This window comes from Gigantopelta aegis, chromosome 4 (genome assembly GCF_016097555.1).
Source record: "Gigantopelta aegis isolate Gae_Host chromosome 4, Gae_host_genome, whole genome shotgun sequence".
Lineage (NCBI taxonomy): Eukaryota > Metazoa > Mollusca > Gastropoda > Neomphalida > Peltospiridae > Gigantopelta > Gigantopelta aegis.
The window spans coordinates 15377495-15390567 of record NC_054702.1 but is presented as its reverse complement, the minus strand read 5'-3'; positions in this window follow the sequence as shown (position 1 = coordinate 15390567).

The following is a 13073-nucleotide window of genomic DNA, read 5'->3' as shown; positions in this document are numbered from 1 at the left end:
CTTAGCTGGTCTTACTGGATGATTTGATCATTTCAGGCACAGTACGTGTTTATACACGACACAGTGGACATGCTGATCAAACAGAAGATGGTTGACGACGAGGGTCAATGCAGTGGTGAGGATGATGAAGGAATATACCAGAATCAGGCATTTGGTAAATACAGAACTGATTTCAACACTATAAAATAACACCACAAAACGTATATAGAATTGTCTAGACCGTATCGAGTATTGGCTGATATGTATTTCTCATCTAGAGTTTGTGCAAGAAATTGCATTACTGAGTCTGTTCTAATTTTAATGACGGTTGAAATCATTGTTGTTTTATTTTACAGACAATAACTATCCAACAGTCTTTATAAAACTGAATTTTGAAAGGAAGTAGTGGCTCACAAAGAGTGTAAAACAGAACTTACTTCCATGCAGACCTCCACGTTTTCATTTTGCTCTCAAGTGATGTTGGTTGAGTTCAGCCAGATCGAGCAGAAAAACGTCCGCTAGACGGGTTTATGCGCTTCACGGTAAACCAAATAGTTCGAGAACGTTAGCGAAACTTAGGGCTTATGTTGAGAAAATGCATCCCATTTACAATAACTGAGACATTGTTTAAAAATCAATGAATGAATGATTAATGGCACATGAGCTCGAACAATATTTCAGATATTTCAGGTATCAAATAAAGGTGATATATTATGTTTAGCCACCAGCAGGAATATATCAGCGATGTTTTGAGTTGTCACATGAAACTTCTAGCTTTGCTTGAATCAACTAATGACGATTTGTGTCTTGTAAAATCACATTTGTCGTATTTCCGTTGTATTTTTCAGTTGCAGAAGAGGATATTTATGTCAACGTCCAATATGGAAAAACGTCTGTTTAATAAAGCGACCAGATGTGGTAAAATCTACAAGAATATAATGACATACCGGATGAACATTCACACTTTGAATATACGTATACATCAATTTATCAAAGAATGAAATCAAATACCATCATAATAGAATCATACTGTGGCAACAAAACCATTATAATGTTTTTGATAATGCTATACTGTTTTTGTTTTACTGTTTTTACTGTAATACATGTATATAGTTGAATGAAATTTATTCTGAATGAATTATTTAGAACAATAATATTATTATGGGCTGTTACATTATTTACAAAATGTTTATGACCACAGTATATATATATATATATGTGTGTGTGTGTGTGTGTGTGTGTGTGCGCGCGCGCGCGCGCGCGTGTGTGTGTGTGTGTGTGTGTGTGTGTGTGTGTGTGTGTGTGTGTGTGTGTGTGCACATAAGGGGTAGTGTACAGCCTCACAAATGAAACCAAAGGATCAATGACAGCTTTAATTAAAACCAATGATGTTGGTGACACATCATACTGTTTGCGAAGCCAAAAGTGTATATTATTATGACGCCTTACATTGAAACGAAAGGATACGCATGTCATGAAAAATACAGAACAACTATTTTAAGACAGTTGTGCGGAAAACATTATTTTATTATTTTCATCACATTGAATACAGAGTGAAATCGTTAGCATTTTTCTAAATTTGATTTGTTTGAAATTTTGGTATTGGTGCCAATGATCTATATTTCATAAATACTTTAATAATCTATATCGCTGTATTATAACTGTATTTTGTTGTGTATATGTATCTGCATGTTTGCAATGGGTTTGAAAAGTTATTTTATGTCATGGTTATGTATAAATATATGATTTTATATGGTAACAGTTTTGTAGTGTGGATGTTATATGCATGCATGAACTAAGTCAAATGTTACTGACTTTAGCATTTCATGAAATAACGTTGTGTGGTACTGTTTTGTTTAACTCTTATATATGCCCAATGATGTGACGTGTGTGTTAAATTCAAAGTACATGTATAGTGACTAGTGATTTTCGGTTAATCGATTATAACAGAACATTAATCAGCTGCATTCAAGTCATAACAAATTGTCATTGAACATATTAATTACAATTAGTTCTATAATATTGACAATAAAGTCTGATAGAGGTTTTGGGGTTATTTTCACGCGTACATGCCAAAACAAGACATTTAATAGGTATTAAAGGTACAATGTGTAACCTTTATATCGTCTGTCTAAGAGAAAACGATAATAGATGTTCTATGTGGTATGATGGTTAAGTCATCGAACTTAAGGCTGGAAGGTACTGGGTTCGCCTGTCGGTACCATCTCCAACCCAGAGCAAGTTTAACAACTCACTGGGTAGGTATAAGGCCACTACATGTACATCGACTTCTCTCCCACTAACTACTGTCCTGTACAGATAGCCTAGATAAATGAGGTGTACCTAGGACAGCGTGCTTGAACCTTAAGGATATAAGCATCAAAATGACTATAAATGAAATGATAATAGGTGCATAGTCTAATGATAAAACTAATTCTTAAAGGCATACTGTCACGGATGTAAGGACCTTACTTCACTAAAAGTGGATAATAAATGAAAATTACATTAATGTTTGAAAACCAAATCTGGCTATCGCATCATCCAAACTGAACCATGATGGAGTGAAATCCATGTGAACCCTCTCGACAATTTTAGTTTTTTAATTATGGACCATTGCCATAATTAAAATATTTTTACAAAATATCATTGATAAGTAGAGTATGGTGGCTATGTAGATGGTTGAATAAAGTACATTTAGGGACAAATCAAATTTATATTGTTTCAGGTAATACTTTGTTAAACCATTTAATAGGTCAGTGGTCTGTAACAATATGCCTTTAAGTTCATATATATTCTATCAGATTGTTTTCGAAAGTTGGTCGGTTGGTGCTAACCGATTATAACCAATGATAGATAAATGTTTTTTATTTAAAATATAGCGTTAAAATTGATTCAGTATTAGTAATTCCAATCTGTAAAACCATATTTGTGTGTGTCTGTGTGTGCATATACGTATTTTAATAAAACCTTTTAAAGCCATGTGTACAACACCTATATAGAATGTCATATAGACAGTGCGGACATGACCCAGAAACATCCAGTTACGGATACTCTAGGAGAGTGGCGGTCCTCCCAAGGACGAGCACCTGATAGTGGATCATGGAATCAATCACGGTTTTGCCTAAAACGTCCTAGTGCGATTTTGAGTACGGTATACGGTTTTGTCATTCAGGTTTGACAGCATATTCATATGGAATGATACTTTACTTGGGGTGGGGACATGAAAAGGACTGTATACAGCATAAAGTAACACAGAGGTTAGACAAAGCAATAACTTAAGCAATATCAAGCATTAAAAAGCCTCACAGAATACAAAGTATTATAACAATCTGCCCTTTTAGAATCTGCCAATATTTAACCTTTGACCTGAACAATGCCGCCGTCCCCTCCTCAATCCCGCCACACCCCATACGCCTTCCAGTGAATGTGATAAGCGTTATGTTCAACTTTTATTGTTAACATTTATAACTGTTTTATATTTTCGTAAAGGTCTGCTTAAACTGCTTTAGTAACTTGCTTGTAAATTCCATATTTTATTATTCACATATATGGGAACAACATAATTATTACATAATGTTTATTTAAACAAATGCAATTATTATGATTTTACCTTTATGTGAACAAATATAATAATAGTAGGATTCCTTCTAATGAACAGTCAAATCTCTTCAATGTCGTTAGTTTAACTGATGAATTAGTACTAAAATAATTGTTTAATTATACCCATGTGTTTAGCATGTCCATAGTGCTAATATATAGATAGATATACTTTATAGTTCGCTATTTAATACTTTATACATGTTATAGATAACTTCTGATTAATCAGTGCTACATGCTATGTTGTGTTGAGTTTTCTTTCTGCTTTGTTTTGTTAGGGTTTTGTTTAAATTTTTGTTAGATGTTTTTGGCTGGTTTTTATGTTTGTTGTTGTTTTGATCGTAAATACTACGGCATTGCTCTGTATTACTTTTTCATAACGACTAGCTCTCCAAAACGTGAAATGCTTATATTGTAAATCTCAAAATGGGTGTTGGCATAAAATAGTGTTTTGCGCATTTAATTGACTAATAGTAACTACATGATAATACTGTATATGACTTTTTTCTGTTTTATTCAAGATTTCCAACTGTTGAGGTAAACCACATGGAATTTATATATTTACAAGTTTATTTGTCTTTAATAAATTGATATAATATAAAACAATTGATGCACTGTGATGAGATCAATATATTTGTTCAGGGTAAATCGAATTAAAGTTGTGTATTTTTAATTAATTACTGTCATAAACGTCTTAGAATTTGAATCTGTATAATCACATATCCATAATTGTTTTGTAATTTTGTATCATTCTATTTTTGTATATAAATATTTAAAACGTATGTGTTTTGTTTTTATTTTAATGGTTCATTCGCATAATAAATAGTTGAACGGCCAAACGTAAAGTTATTTGAGTTTTAAGTTACTTTCAAAACTCTGCAAGAAACGTTACGTGTAAGTTGGAAGAATGTGATTAACTTGCATCTATAAAAGCTATATGACCGCCCGATTTTTAACCCATTGCACATAAAATATTAAAAGTTATGAATAATTACATAGTATTCTAAGTTAAGCCTAATTTATCTGCAATATTTTCAGTGAAGAAACGTCATAGGCGTAGGGGCTCCCATTTTTGTAGGGGTGGGGGTGCAGGCTGATTTTCCCCCATTTAATTATACGCGGAAAAATATAGTCCACATTATGCAACGACACAAAAATGTAACAACTTACCAATAGATATAAAGTTAAAAATATTAAATTGTTTAAATAGTTTTAAAACATACTGCTGTACTCGTGATATCATACTGCTGTACTCGTGATATCATACTGCTATGCTACTGCTGTACTCGTGATATCATGATATCATACTGCTGTAATCGTGATATCATACTGCTGTACTCGTCTGTGTACTCGTGATATCATACTGCTGTACTCGTGATACTGCTGTACTCGTGATAGCATACTGCTGTAATCGTGATATCATACTGCTGTACTCGTGATATCATACTGCTGTAATCGTGATATCATACTGCTGTAATCGTGATATCATACTGCTGTACTCGTGATATCATACTGCTGTACTCGTGATATCATACTGCTGCTGCTGTACTACTGCTGTACTCGTGATACTGCATACTCGTGATATCATACTGCTGTACTCGTGATATCATACTGCTGTACTCGTGATATCATACTGCTGTACTCGTGATATCATACTGCTGTACTCGTGATATCATACTGCTGTACTCGTGATATCATACTGCTGTACTCGTGATATCATACTGCTGTACTCGTGATATCATACTGCTGTATATGATATCATACTGCTGTACTCGTGATATCATACTGCTGTACTCGTGATATCATACTGCTGTACTCGTGATATCATACTGCTGTACTCGTGATATCATACTGCTGTACTCGTGATATCATACTGCTGTACTCGTGATATCATACTGCTGTACGTGATATCGTGTACTCGTGATATCATACTGCTGTACTCGTGATATCATACTGCTGTACTCGTGATATCATACTGCTGTACTCGTGATATGTACTCGTGATATCATACTGCTGTATTCGTGATCATACTGCTGTATTCGTGATATCATACTGCTGTACTCGTGATATCATACTGCTGTACTCGTGATATCATACTGCTGTACTCGTGATATCATACTGCTGTACTCGAGATATTATACTGCTGTAGTCGTGATATATTGCTGTACTCGTGATATCATACTGCTGTACTCGTGATATCATACTGCTGTACTCGTGATATCATACTGCTGTACTCGTGATATCATACTGCTGTACTCGTGATATCATACTGCTGTACTCGTGATATCATACTGCTGTACTCGTGATATCATACTGCTGTACTCGTGATATCATACTGCTGTACTCGTGATATCATACTGCTGTACTCGTGATATCATACTGCTGTACTCGTGATATCATACTGCTGTACTCGTGATATCATACTGCTGTACTCGTGATATCATACTGCTGTACTCGTGATATCATACTGCTGTACTCGTGATATCATACTGCTGTACTCGTGATATTATACTGCTGTACTCGTGATATCATACTGCTGTACTCGTGATATCATACTGCTGTACTCGTGATATCATACTGCTGTACTCGTGATATCATACTGCTGTACTCGTGATATCATACTGCTGTACTCGTGATATCATACTGCTGTAGTCGTGATATACTGCTGTACTCGTGATATCATACTGCTGTACTCGTGATATCATACTGCTGTACTCGTGATATCATACTGCTGTACTCGTGATATCATACTGCTGTACTCGTGATATCATACTGCTGTACTCGTGATATCATACTGCTGTACTCGTGATATGTACTGCTGTACTCGTGATATCATACTGCTGTACTCGTGATATCATACTGCTGTACTCGTGATATCATACTGCTGTACTCGTGATATCATACTGCTGTACTCGTGATATCATACTGCTGTACTCGTGATGCTGTACTGCTGTACTCTGCTGTACTGCTGTACTCGTGATATCATACTGCTGTACTCGTGATATCATACTGCTGTACTCGTGATATCATACTGCTGTACTCGTGATATCATACTGCTGTACTCGTGATATCATACTGCTGTACTCGTGACATCATACTGCTGTACTCGTGATATCATACTGCTGTACTCGTGATATCATACTGCTGTACTCGTGATATCATACTGCTGTATCGTGATATCATACTGCTGTACTCGTGATATCATACTGCTGTACTCGTGATCATACTGCTGTACTCGTGATATCATACTGCTGTACTCGTGATATCATACTGCTGTAATCGTGATCATACTGCTGTACTCGTGATATCATACTGCTGTACTCGTGATATCATACTGCTGTACTCGTGATATCATACTGCTGTAATCGTGATATCATACTGCTGTAATCGTGATATCATACTGCTGTACTCGTGATATCATACTGCTGTACTCGTGATATCATACTGCTGTAATCGTGATATACTGCTGTACTCGTGATATCATACTGCTGTACTCGTGATATCATACTGCTGTACTCGTGATATCATACTGCTGTACTCGTGATATCATACTGCTGTACTCGTGATATCATACTGCTGTACTCGTGATATCATACTGCTGTACTCGTGATATCATACTGCTGTACTCGTGATATCATACTGCTGTAATCGTGATATCATACTGCTGTACTCGTGATATCATACTGCTGTATTCGTGATATCATACTGCTGTACTCGTGATATCATACTGCTGTACTCGTGATATCATACTGCTGTACTCGTGATATCATACTGCTGTACTCGTGACATCATACTGATGTAGTGATATTATACTGCTGTACTCGTGATATCATACTGCTGTACTCGTGATATCATACTGCTGTACTCGTGATATCATACTGCTGTACTCGTGATATCATACTGCTGTACTCGTGACATCATACTGCTGTACTCGTGATATCATACTGCTGTACTCGTGATATCATACTGCTGTACTCGTGATATCATACTGCTGTACTCGTGATATCATACTGCTGTACTCGTGATATCATACTGCTGTACTCGTGATATCATACTGCTGTACTCGTGATATCATACTGCTGTACTCGTGATATCATACTGCTGTACTCGTGATATCATACTGCTGTACTCGTGATATCATACTGCTGTACTCGTGATATCATACTGCTGTACTCGTGATATCATACTGCTGTACTCGTGATATCATACTGCTGTATTCGTGATATCATACTGCTGTACTCGTGATATCATACTGCTGTACTCGTGATATCATACTGCTGTACTCGTGATATCATACTGCTGTACTCGTGATATCATACTGCTGTACTCGTGATATCTACTGCTACTCGTCCATATCATACTGCTGTACTCGTGATATGTACTCGTGATATCTGCTGTACTCGTGACATCATACTGCTGTACTCGTGATATCATACTGCTGTACTCGAGATATCATACTGCTGTACTCGTGATATCATACTGCTGTACTCGTGATATCATACTGCTGTACTCGTGATATCATACTGCTGTACTCGTGATATCATACTGCTGTACTCGTGATATCATACTGCTGTATTCGTGATATCATACTGCTGTACTCGTGATATCATACTGCTGTACTCGTGATATACTGCTGTATATCATACTGCTGTACTCGTGATATCATACTGCTGTATACTCGTACTCGTGATATCATACTGCTGTACTCGTGATATCATACTGCTGTATCTCGTACTCGTGATATCATACTGCTGTACTCGTGATATCATACTGCTGTACTCGTGATATCATACTGCTGTACTCGTGATATCATACTGCTGTACTCGTGATATCATACTGCTGTACTCGTGATATCATGCTGTACTCGTGATATCATACTGCTGTACTCGTGACATCATACTGCTGTATTCGTGACATCATACTGCTGTACTCGTGATATCATACTGCTGTACTCGTGATATCATACTGCTGTACTCGTGATATCATACTGCTGTACTCGTGATATCATACTGATGTAGTGATATTATACTGCTGTACTCGTGATATCATACTGCTGTACTCGTGATATCATACTGCTGTACTCGTGATATCATACTGCTGTACTCGTGATATCATACTGCTGTACTCGTGATATCATACTGCTGTACTCGTGATATCATACTGCTGTACTCGTGATATCATACTGCTGTACTCGTGATATCATACTGCTGTACTCGTGATATCATACTGCTGTACTCGTGATATCATACTGCTGTACTCGTGATATCATACTGCTGTACTATCATACTGCTGTACTCGTGATATCATACTGCTGTACTCGTGATATCATACTGCTGTACTCGTGATATCATACTGCTGTACTCGTGATATCATACTGCTGTACTCGTGATATCATACTGCTGTACTCGTGATATCATACTGCTGTACTCGTGATATCATACTGCTGTATTCGTGACATCATACTGCTGTACTCGTGATATCATACTGCTGTACTCGTGATATCATACTGCTGTACTCGTGATATCATACTGATGTACTCGTGATATCATACTGCTGTACTCGTGATATCATACTGCTGTACTCGTGATATCATACTGCTGTACTCGTGATATCATACTGCTGTACTCGTGATATCATACTGCTGTACTCGTGATATCATACTGCTGTACTCGTGATATCATACTGCTGTACTCGTGATATCATACTGCTGTACTCGTGATATCATACTGCTGTACTCGTGATATACTGCTGTACTCGTGATATCATACTGCTGTAATCGTGATATCATACTGCTGTACTCGTGATATCATACTGCTGTACTCGTGATATCATACTGCTGTACTCGTGATATCATACTGCTGTACTCGTGATATCATACTGCTGTACTCGTGATATCATACTGCTGTACTCGTGATATCATACTGCTGTACTCGTGATATCATACTGCTGTACTCGTGATATCATACTGCTGTACTCGTGATATCATACTGCTGTACTCGTGATATCATACTGCTGTACTCGTGATATCATACTGCTGTACTCGTGATATCATACTGCTGTACTCGAGATATTATACTGCTGTAGTCGTGATATATTGCTGTACTCGTGATATCATACTGATGTACTCGTGATATCATACTGCTGTATCATACTGATATCATACTGCTGTACTCGTGATATCATACTGCTGTATCTCGTGATATATCATACTGCTGTAATCGTGATATCATACTGCTGTACTCGTGATATCATACTGCTGTAATCGTGATATACTGCTGTAATCGTGATATCATACTGCTGTACTCGTGATATCATACTGCTGTACTCGTGATATCATACTGCTGTAATCGTGATATACTGCTCTAATCGTGATATCATACTGCTGTATGTACTCGTGTATCGTGATATCATCTGCTGTACTCGTGATATGCTGTACTGCTGTACTCGTGATATCATACTGCTGTACTCGCTGTGATATCATACTGCTGTATATCATACTGCTGTACTCGTGATATCATACTGCTGTACTCGTGATATCATACTGCTGTACTCGTGATATCATACTGCTGTACTCGTGATATCATACTGCTGTACTCGTGATATCATACTGCTGTATCTGTACTCGTGATATCATACTGCTGTACTGCTGATATCATACTGCTGTACTCGTGATATCATACTGCTGTACTCGTGATATCATGTACTGATATCATGCTGTACTCGTGATATCATACTGCTGTACTCGTGATATCATACTGCTGTACTCGTGATATCATACTGCTGTATATCATACTGCTGTATATCATACTGCTGTACTCGTGATATCATACTGCTGTACTCGTGATATCATACTGCTGTACGTGATATGTACTCGTGATATCATACTGCTGTACTCGTGATATCATACTGCTGTACTCGTGATATCATACTGCTGTACTACGTATCGTCATACTGCTGTACTCGTGATATCATACTGCTGTACTCGTGATATCATACTGCTGTACTCGTGATATCATACTGCTGTACTCGTGATATCATACTGCTGTATCGTGATATACATACTGCTGTACTCGTGATATCATACTGCTGTACTCGTGATATCATACTGCTGTACTCGTGATATCATACTGCTGTACTGCTGTACTCGTGATATCATACTGCTGTACTCGTGATATCATACTGCTGTACTCGTGATATCATACTGCTGTACTCGTGATATCATACTGCTGTACTCGTGATATCATACTGCTGTACTCGCTGTATATCATACTGCTGTACTCGTGATATCATACTGCTGTACTCGTGATATCATACTGCTGTACTGCTGATATCATACTGCTGTACTCGTGATATCATACTGCTGTACTCGTGATATCATACTGCTGTACTCGTGATATCATACTGCTGTAGTCGTGATATATACTGCTGTACTCGTGATATCATACTGCTGTACTCGTGATATCATACTGCTGTACTCGTACGTGATATCATACTGCTGTATCGTGATATCGTGATATCTGCTGTACTCGTGATATCATACTGCTGTACTCGTGATATCTGTACTCGTGATGTATACTGCTGTACTCGTGATATCATACTGCTGTACTCGTGATATCATACTGCTGTACTCGTGATATCATACTGCTGTACTCGTGATATCATACTGCTGTACTCGTGATATCATACTGCTGTACTCGTGATATCATACTGCTGTACTCGTGATATCATACTGCTGTACTCGTGATATCATACTGCTGTACTCGTGATATCATACTGTACTGTATCTACGCTGATCGTGATATACTGCTGTACTCGTGATATCATACTGCTGTACTCGTGATATACTGCTGTACTCGCTGTATCATACTGCTGTACTGCGTACTCGTGATATCATACTGCTGTACTCGTGATATCATACTGCTGTACTCGTGATATCATACTGCTGTACTCGTGACATCATACTGCTGTATTCGTGACATACTGCTGTACTCGTGATATCATACTGCTGTACTCGTGATATCATACTGCTGTACTCGTGATATCATACTGCTGTACTCGTGATATCATACTGCTGTACTCGTGATATCATACTGCTGTACTCGTGATATCATACTGCTGTACTCGTGATATCATACTGCTGTACTCGTGATATCATACTGCTGTACTGTATCATCGTGATATATCATACTGCTGTACTCGTGATATCATACTGCTGTACTCGTGATATCATACTGCTGTACTCGTGATATCATACTGCTGTACTCGTGATATCACTACTGTACTGTATATCATACTGCTGTATCGTGATATCATACTGCTGTACTCGTGATATCATACTGCTGTACTCGTGATATCATATCATACTGCTGTACTCGTGATATCATACTGCTGTACTCGTGATATCATACTGCTGTACTCGTGATATCATACTGCTGTACTCGCTGATGATCATACTGCTGTACTCGTGATATCATACTGCTGTACTCGTGATATCATACTGCTGTACTCGTATATCATACTGCTGTACTCGTGATATCATACTGCTGTACTCGTGATATCATACTGCTGTACTCGTGATATCATACTGTACTGTATCATCGTGATATATCATACTGCTGTACTCGTCATATCATACTGCTGTACTCGTGATATCATACTGCTGTACTCGTGATATCATACTGCTGTACTCGTGATATCATACTGCTGTACTCGTGATATCATACTGCTGTACTCGTGATATACTGCTGTACTCGTACTGCTGTACTCGTGATATCATACTGCTGTACTCGTGATATCATACTGCTGTACTCGTGATATCATACTGCTGTACTCGTGATATCATACTGCTGTATGATATCATACTGCTGTACTCGTACTGCTGTACTCGATATCATACTGCTGTACTCGTGATATCATACTGCTGTACTCGTGATATCATACTGCTGTAATCGTGATATCTGCTGTACTCGTGATATCATACTGCTGTACTCGTGATATCATACTGCTGTACTCGTGATATCATACTGATGTACTGTACTCGTGATATCATACTGCATACTGCTGTACTGATATTATACTGCTGTACTCGTGATATCATACTGCTGTACTCGTGATATCATACTGCTGTACTCGTGATATCATACTGCTGTACTCGTGATATCATACTGCTGTACTCGTGATATCATACTGCTGTACTCGTGATATCATACTGCTGTACTCGTGATATCATACTGCTGTACTCGTGATATCATACTGCTGTACTCGTGATCATACTGCTGTACTGATATCATACTGCTGTACTCGTGATATATACTGCTGTACTCGTGATATCATACTGCTGTACTCGTGATATCTGTACTCGTGATATCATACTGCTGTACTCGTGATATCATACTGCTGTACTCGTGATATCATACTGCTGTAATCGTGATATCATACTGCTGTACTCGTGATATCATACTGCTGTACTCGTGATATCATACTGCTGTATCGCTGTA